The sequence below is a fragment of the Microtus ochrogaster genome, linkage group LG3, assembly GCF_000317375.1.
Source record: "Microtus ochrogaster isolate Prairie Vole_2 linkage group LG3, MicOch1.0, whole genome shotgun sequence".
NCBI classification, from domain to species: domain Eukaryota; kingdom Metazoa; phylum Chordata; class Mammalia; order Rodentia; family Cricetidae; genus Microtus; species Microtus ochrogaster.
In genome coordinates, this window is record NC_022029.1 from 20,138,861 (window position 1) to 20,147,546 (window position 8,686).

General features: G+C 44.2%; 1 protein-coding gene across 1 annotated transcript in view; it reads right to left on the minus strand.

Moving 5' to 3' along the window:
* Gng12 (G protein subunit gamma 12) overlaps positions 1 to 8,686 on the minus strand; it is a 102,377-nt gene that overhangs the window by 82,764 nt on the left and 10,927 nt on the right. Inside the window, exon 2 of the mRNA XM_005360622.2 lies at positions 1,842 to 1,902. The gene's annotated coding sequence lies outside the window, so the exon portion shown is untranslated. The remainder of the gene's footprint in view (positions 1 to 1,841; positions 1,903 to 8,686) is intronic.

Genomic DNA, 8,686 nt, shown 5'->3' on the forward strand with positions numbered 1-8,686 from the left:
TCCTTGTTTTTTTACTGCTGAGTAATACTCTAATATGTATATATTCCATACTTTCTTCATCCATTCTTCCATTGAAGGGCATCTAGGTTGTTTCAGGTTCTGGCTATTACAAACAATGCTGCTATGAACATAGTTGAGCATATACTTTTGTTGTATGATAGAGCCTCTCTTGGGTATATTCCTGAAGTGAGGTGAAGCTGTGTCCTACTCACTAAAAATGACTGTTTTGGAATAAAAGTCTGAAAGCCATTGAGGCTCTGTTGAAGTTGACACTCAAGAGAAGGGTTTTCTTACTGAAGAACAGACGGCATCAAATACTGAAACTGGGACTTGGCAAGGCTAAAGATGAGGGAGCCAAAGAGAGTCATGGGAAGAGGGAACCGTAGTTGAGAAAATGCCCCCACCAGATTGGTCTGTAGGCAAGCCTGCAGGGCATTTTCTTCATTAATGATTAATACTGGAAGGCACAGCACACTGTGGTTTGGGATGGTATAAGAAAGCAGTCTGAACAAACCAGTCGGCAGCATTGCTCCCTTGTCTCTGCATAGGTTGCTGCCTCCAGATTCCTGCCTTGAGTTGCTGCACCAACTTCCCTGATGACTGTAGAAGCTATAAAATGAAATAAACCCTTTCCACCCCAAGCTGCTTTTGGCTATGATGTTTTACCACAGCATCAGAAACCCTAAGAAAGTCCCCAGTAGAAGGATACCTGCTTTGGTTTCTAGATGAACCAGCTCATGGGGGTGACAGGTCAGAGAATGGTTAGCTCAGGAGTGTTAGCCTGACCACAAGCACTCACCGGTCAAATAGATCTCATCAGCACTCTGCCTTCCAGCTCATGTTTTACAAGAGCAGAGCTGTATCTCTGGTCCCACAATGAGGACCAACCTGAAACACCCAGTTCATACGACTACAGCGTCTTAGAGAAGTGAAGGCCTACTGATACCTAGTACCCAGATGAAAGCGCTTCCAGACACCACAGACGATTACTAAAAAGGAAAGGACACTCATGAAGGAATCTCCTTCCATGACTTTTGAAGCTCACATTTCTCCCAACACCCGAGGGATGGAGTAGGTGTTAACTTGAGCTTACAGAGGAGGAAACTGAGGCACAGAACAGTCATTAACGATGAAGGGAGAAAGCCTAGTCTACTCAGAAAGCACTGAAAGTGGGGGGCCTCAGAGAGAGTCCTAGTCCAGCCTCACTGGGTAAGAGCTGCCTTCTGAAAGGGGGAGAAGGTTCAGCCTTTCACTTGACCACAGTGAAGCAGCCGAGGGCAGGACACATTCCTCTGCCATGTCCAACATGGACATACAACCATACACTTTAAATTTTAAATTGACTGAGTGAAAGAAAGCAGTCAATGGTAACACTGGGCATATCTGTAGTGCTCAGGAACCACGTGTGGCAGGCAGCTCTCACCACACTAGGCAGAACGGACAGTTCAAGCCTGGAGGGTGCCCTCCTAGGCAGATGTGGCAGTCTGTACCCTATGGTACAAGGCTGGCACTGCTGGCACCTGCAGCCAGACTGGGAGTCCAGCAACTGCTTGCAAGCAGCTCTGAGAACACAGGCAAATCTGAGCCTCCATTCTCTCTTCTCTTTCAAAAGGCCTCTCTGCAGGAGCATTTTAGGATTCTGCTCACAATCCCACACAGGAGACTGTGGAATCCTCCTAGCCTTCGATCCATGCTGGGCCCTTGGATCAGACCAAGGGCCATTAGGTGTTGACTACTTTCCGGAAGCATCAGTCACTAAATTCAAATTAATGTGCTTTAATTATTTCAAGGGTTAACATATGAAACAGTCAAAAAAAAAAAAAAAAAAAAAGACTACTCACCAGGAAGGCCAGCTAGAAATAGAAGAGGCTCAGCTCACCCCAATGTCCTTTCCATATAAACCTAGGAGGAAAAGGTTACAATTTAGGGTCAGAAAAAGACAAAACAAATCAAAAGAAAGCAAACACACATACACAGAAAAATAAACAAAACACGGTCTTGTTAAGATGAATGAAAATGACACGGCTGTAAGATATACGTATGAATCAATGCCTAAGCATAGGAAGCCCCTTTCCACAGAAACTCTATTATCTTTTTTCTCTCTAGCACAGAGCTGTGACCTCCTGGCCTTTATCTCCACATATAGTGAACATCTTAAGCAGAGGCTATGTCTACTACCTCTTGGAAGATTAATATAAGAGTATGATGTTTTGAATGAAAACAGCCCCTATAGGCTCATATGTTTGAATGCTTGGTTGCCAGTTAGTAGTTTGGAAAGGATTAGTGTGGCCTTTGTTAGAGGAGATGTGTCATTGGGGGTGGCCTTTGAGGTTTAAAAATCCCACATCCTAGGTGTTAACTTCAGCTGATAGATGAGGAAACTGAGGCACAGACAGTTCATTATGATGATGATAAACACAGAGCCATGCAATTCCAGGAGCCAGGAGAGATAATGGGGGGAAGGGAGGATGCTAAAGTTGTCTCTCTCTTTTGCCTGCTGTCTATGGATCAGGATGTAAAGCCTCGGCTACTGCTCCAGCACCATGATGATCAGGGACTAACCTTCTGAAAATGTGAGCAACCCCCCAATTAAATGCTTTCTTCTGTAAGTTGCCTTGGTCATGATATTTCTTTGCAGCAATAGAATAGTAACTAAGCCAAGAGTGATGTAGGAGAGTCTTCTATCTATCTGTTGCTTTCATTGGTTAATTAATAAAGAAAACTGCTTGTCCTGATAGGTCAGAACATAGGTAGGCAGGGAAGACAGAACAGAATGCTGGGAGAAAAAAAACAGAGTCAGGCAGACACCATGAACCTCCAGCCCAAGATGGATGTAGGTTAGAATCTTCCCGATAAGTCACCATGTGGTGCTACACACATTAACAGAAATGGGTTAATCAAGATGTGAGAGTTAGCCAGTAAGAGGCTAGAGATAATGGGCCAGGCAGTGTTTAAATGAATACAACTTGTGTGTTGTTATTTCTGGTGTAAAGCTAGCTGTGCAGGAGCCAGGAGGGACGAAAAGCAGGCCTGCTTGCCTCATCACTACACAAGAGTATGTTTTAAGAGGTAAATGGTGGCTTGTGCCTATAATCCCAGGACTTGGGAAGTTGAAGCAGGAGAATTGCCATGAGCTTGAGGTTCGCCTAGTCTACACAGTGAGTTCCAGGACAGCACGGGTTAATGTGGTTTGGTGATCTTCTAACCATACTATACTGAGGAAATTCAAAAGCAGAGTTCAGGGCCAAGGAAAACAGAAACCTCAAATCACTGGGCTAAAGGGAATTATTTATCCTGGGAGAATTCAAAGAGGCTGGACTGTGACAATTTTAGCATCCCCCCCCCATTATTTCTACTGGATCCTGCAATTACATTAATTAGCTTTAATTAATTAAAATGGCAATAGGAAGTGTCAAGTCAGTCACAGCACATTGGTAATTGACTTACACCTCACAGTAAATTATTTCTATTTTGCAGTAGAGGCCACCTAGGCGTGGAAAGATGAAGTAACTTCTTCAAGGTCACACAAGTAGAAAGTGGCAGGGCTGGGACTTAAGTCCTATCTGTCAGGCTTCTATGTTGCCAGTATACAAGCTCCTTTCTAATACTGACAATGAACATTTAAAAAATCATTGAAAAACATTTCAGGGCCATGCAACCAAAAATAAAAAAACAATTGGGCTCGCTTAGCAAACGACTTGCAGACTTGTCTCTAACACTCTTCCAGACTGCCAGTTTTGACTCTTTTCTGTTGAGAAGTTCTAGAGAATGCCAATCTTTTAATTTTGCCATATTCTCAACATTTACTCTCAATCTCCCTCAGCATGGTAAAATAACCAAAACAAACAAACCACCACCAACAACAAAAAAACCCATTGAGTTCATGGTAACAATCAACTAAAGACATTATCCACCAGAAAAACTGCAATTCCAGCTGGGTTCTTAGCAAGGGCACTTTACAGGGAACAGAGACCAAGTGGGTCCTGGTAACTCCAGTCCTTCACATTGTTATAAACCAGCGTACATGTGACCACACGAACTGGGCTCTTAGGAACATGCGACCTGTTGGAAACAGTTCTACTTTCTCTTCCGTGGGCACCATGTTGTAGATACTGACACTGCTGATCTCTGGGCTTTAGAATGCTTGAAAACACTTTTTATATTTTATACACTTCTCAGAACAATCTTGTGAGCAGAAAAAGACAGTCTTTCAAAGGTACAAAAATAAAATAAATGAACTTCAACAACAAAATCAACACAAAAAGTCTGAGGGGGTCTGCTCTTCATGAACTATGTTTCGTTATCTGCGCAAGCCACTGCCCCTTTCTTAGGTTTGGTTTTCTCTTTTGTGAAATCTATTGTACTTTCTTCAGAAGACTGACATAGCTGGTCAAGAGTAGGCACATGGATGGGTACGGTGGCTCATTCCTGGAATCCTTGAATTAGAGAGGTCAAGGCAAAAAAAAAAAAAAAATCAAGAGTTTAAGACCAGCCTGGACTACAAGGTCAGTTCCAGGCCAACCTGGGCTACAGAGACAAAGGAAGGGGGAGAGGGGAGAAAGGGTTAGCAGGAGAAAGGGAAGGAGGGATAAAATAAATGACACACCTTTTCATAATCACCTGTCATAAAAAATTTCAAAACCAAGTTATATCCTTGAGATTTCATTTTTAATTTTTAACAGGTTTATGATCATAAAATTTCTCAAGGAATGCCCACTTTCAGGTTCTTCTGGAAACTTCTTGCTCCCCAGAGAGAGGAAAAAACACATATGAATTGGAAACTCAAGACAGGCATAACTTTTGTTTCAAAACCTAAGGAAAACAAAATAAGCCTACCTGGCCCTGAACCTAAAACTGTGGATTTCCTGTGAACACAAATGCTCCAAGCTCCCTTCCTCGCAGCCAAGGATGAATTATATATGTTGAGCAAGAAAGGCATTTCTATCAAAAACTAGGGTCCACGTGGCCCTCATAGCACAGTTTGCGCCCAGGCTCCATGTCACAACAAGGTGGTCAAGAGTAACAATGTCCCAGAATTCCAAGATCCTGACTTCTCTGCAGAAGCACCTCCCAGGCTGGCCTCAGCCAATAGCATCTGCAGCCATGAGCCTCACTTATGCTGACCTGTGTTGTGTGTGTGTGTGTGTGTGTGTGTGTGTGTGTGAGAGAGAGAGAGAGAGAGAGAGAGAGAGAGAGAAGAGAGAGACACTGACTGTGTGGAAAAGGGAACAGAGGGATTCCTCTTGAGGGCATTCTGCTTTGTGTTTACACACAACAGGATGCAGCAACAATTTAAATGTGTGGAAGTTTCTGGTTTGACTCCACCACCTTTTAAAGGTCGGATTATACAATGCTAATAAGTTTCAGGGAAGGTGCTTGCAGGGATTGTGGACCTGGGCTGAAAGGCTCCTCTTAGACCTCAAATGTAGACGAGGAAAACAAAATGGCATTTGGCAACTCTGAGCAGCCGGAGACTGATTCTCCACTGTATATGATCCCCGATACACAGACTACACATGATGACTTTACACGGTTCTCACACTGTACTTTGCTTGAGCTTCCCAGGGGCACTGCCTCTGGATCACACCCATAAGGGTTGACTCCACAGGTCTGGGTGTGGCTGGGTGTTATGATTTTCAGCCCCTCCCAGCTGATGCTGCCACCCAGACAAGTGTCTGTCTCACACCCTGGGAACATCTGCTTCCTTAAAGCTGTTAAGACCCCAGTCCCTCCAAGCATTGTTTTCTTTCTAACCAACCAACACTTTCAAAAGAACACAGACTAAAACCGCTAAACTTTGTTCAAGACAAGAGGGTTAAGGTCAGCCTTTCCTGTGTGCAAATTTCCCTCTGCCTGCCTACACAATGCCGATTACAACACAGAGTGAGTAAGCACGGAACACACCTCCCAGCAGAAGGTAAAAAGGACTGCTTTGAAAGGGTCAGAAAGGCTGTGTACTACCAAGTCGGCTGTGACAGGCTCCACTGTCCTTTGGACTTCTTAACATGGCTTTCCCATCCCCAGAGTTCCACCTGGCTCCTCCTAGACACAAATCTCTCACTCTCAGGGACCATGGCTCTGCTCCCTTCCTCCACTCTCTGGCAGCTGCAGCTGGCTACCCTTCCCAGCCTCTCCCTCGGTTTCCAGGTGGACCTTCACACCCATAAATACCTTCAGGGCAGCAGGCAGGGAGCTGGGTGGGGGAGACAGTGTTTCCTAAGGCTCTCCCTCAGGCCAGGCTCTTGCCCACTCAGCCAACCCAGGCAGGGTGAAGCCAGGTGACAAAGAGGGACAGAGCCCAACCAGCTTCTGCAAAGCTCCTAGTTCTGGGGGTTGAATGGAAAAGACAATACAAAGCCAGGAAAAGAAGAGGAACGGGGCTGTAATCTCTCTGCCATTTACTTGCTAGTTTTATTACTTTAGTTATTTAGAAGTGCCTCAATTTCTCTATCTGTAAAGTAGAAATTAATGTTTTGATTCAATTCTTCCTGAAATTTTTATCAAATTATGTTATAATTTTAATTTAATACAAATTCTCTAGATAGAGACTTCTAGATACTATAATTTATCTTTGTATCTATAGATTTATATTCTACAAATACAGCTTGTCACTAGCAATGAAAGATTAATAAAAAATGCACTGAATTCAAGATAAAAAGAAGTCTAGAAGAAAGACAGAAATATAGGCAAAACTACCTAGCCCAAGGTAATCATTAGCAAACTGGTTGACTAGCTTGCTACAGTAAACACAGACTAGAAAAAAATATTAATATGACCAGAGAAGATGTAAAACAGACCAAAGTCACATTCAGTAATTTACAAATTCTATGTCAGGTGCTCGTGCGCGCAACCCCCCTCCCCCCCACGAGACTCAGGACAATCTAGAGAGGGGCAGATGCTGCTAGCCTCGGGGCACAAATGAAAGGTCTCAAGGTGAGGGAGGAAGTCACTGGGTCCACACGTGGCTAGCGTGTTACAGCAGGGCTTTTGCACTGGCTTCATGCTAAGACATGCATGTGCTCATCACATGAATCTCCCATCACACTGCCTCTGCCTCACCTGGAAAAGCATTCCTGACTCCTCCAACCCCTTCCCCAGCCAGGCTCAGTCTCCCCTGTGCTGTCCTTACACTCCTTACTCTACATCTCATCTCCCCTAACTTAGAACAGAGGAGATCAAACAAACACAGGTGTTTCATACGCATCTTTTTAATGGGTCAACAATCCACGAAATTAGGCTGGTCAAAGAGGCAGGAACCCTCTGGTTAACTTAAGGAAAACTTTCTCAAAAGTAATGCACTATCCTCGTGTACTCAAACTTTGTGATAGGTGCTAAGAATGCAGGTGGAATAAACTCCAGTGAGCCAGAAGGCACAGAACAGACCCGCTTATTATTTCCAACTCACTATGGAAGAATATTTTTGTAAAATGCAATCAAAATTAATTCCTATAAGCTGGACAACATGCACATCCAGTTCTTAAAAAAACTGGATTTCACAGCTGAAAACTGCTGGTGAATCTGCTACAGAGGTTACTAATCGTATCTTCTCAATTTCTTTATTGACCTTGTTGCCTGCTGGAAGGACTGGGCGAGGCTGATATGAAAGCAGCAGGCTAGACCAGCTGATCCTGCCCCACAAAGGGCAGCTAGCTGGTAATGGTCACGGGGAGTCTGTACACCAGGCCCTGCTAAATCTCACTACTAACTCCTCTCAAATCTACAGTCTACCTGTGCGGTAGGTGCGATGGTCACCTCTGTTTTACAGGGACAGGGTTGTGTGTAACAGAAAGAGGTGCAGGGAGAGAGGAGATGAGGTTAACTCCCGGAAGTTAGAGCCTGACACCTTGCAGGGAGGGGAAGGTCCTGAAATGACCTAGAAAGAGGTGAAAAGAAAAGCAGGCTCAATGGGGAGAATGAGATCAGCTTCAACAATGTTTACCTGAAAGTAATTCTCTCGGCAAATCTGTGCCCGCATCCCTGAGGATTTTCGAGCTCAGGTATCCCCTCTTCTTATCTGGTTCTACAAACTGCTCTTCTGCTCATACGCTCTCTTTTGGTACATTTAAAATAGTTTTAAAGGCAAGAGTAAAATAGTTCAAAAACTTCTCCCTTTTGGTAACACAAAGCTCACGCCCCCGATATAGGCTCCCTGATCACTATAGTTTATCAGTGAACAGCGATTTCTTTATTGAAGCCTTGTTGGCATTTTCATTAAACCCAGTATCTTAGTTACTGTTCTCTTGCTGTGATGAGACCTCATGACCAAGGAAACTTACAAAAGAAAGCACTGAATTGGGGGCTTATTTACAGTTATGGAGGGTTAGTCCTGACCCGTAGGCAGCAGGCAGGGAGAAAGACACTGGGCCTGGCATAGGCTTCTGAAACCGCAGAATACTCACCTCAAACACTGTCTCCAACAGGCCACACCCCCTAATCCATCCCAAACAGTTCCACTAACTGGGGTCAAAGAATTCAAACATATGAGTCTATGGGAGCCATTCTCATTCAAGCTACCACTTGGGTGGTATAATTGCACCCAGAGCCTTGTGCATGCTAGGCAGGTAGTCTCAATGAGCTTTAGCCCTGTCTTGACACCAGGCTCTTTGGACTTTTTCTCCTGCATGAAAAAAGAAAGGAAGGAAGGAAGGAAGGAAGGAAGGAAGGAAGGAAGGAAGGAAGGAAGGAA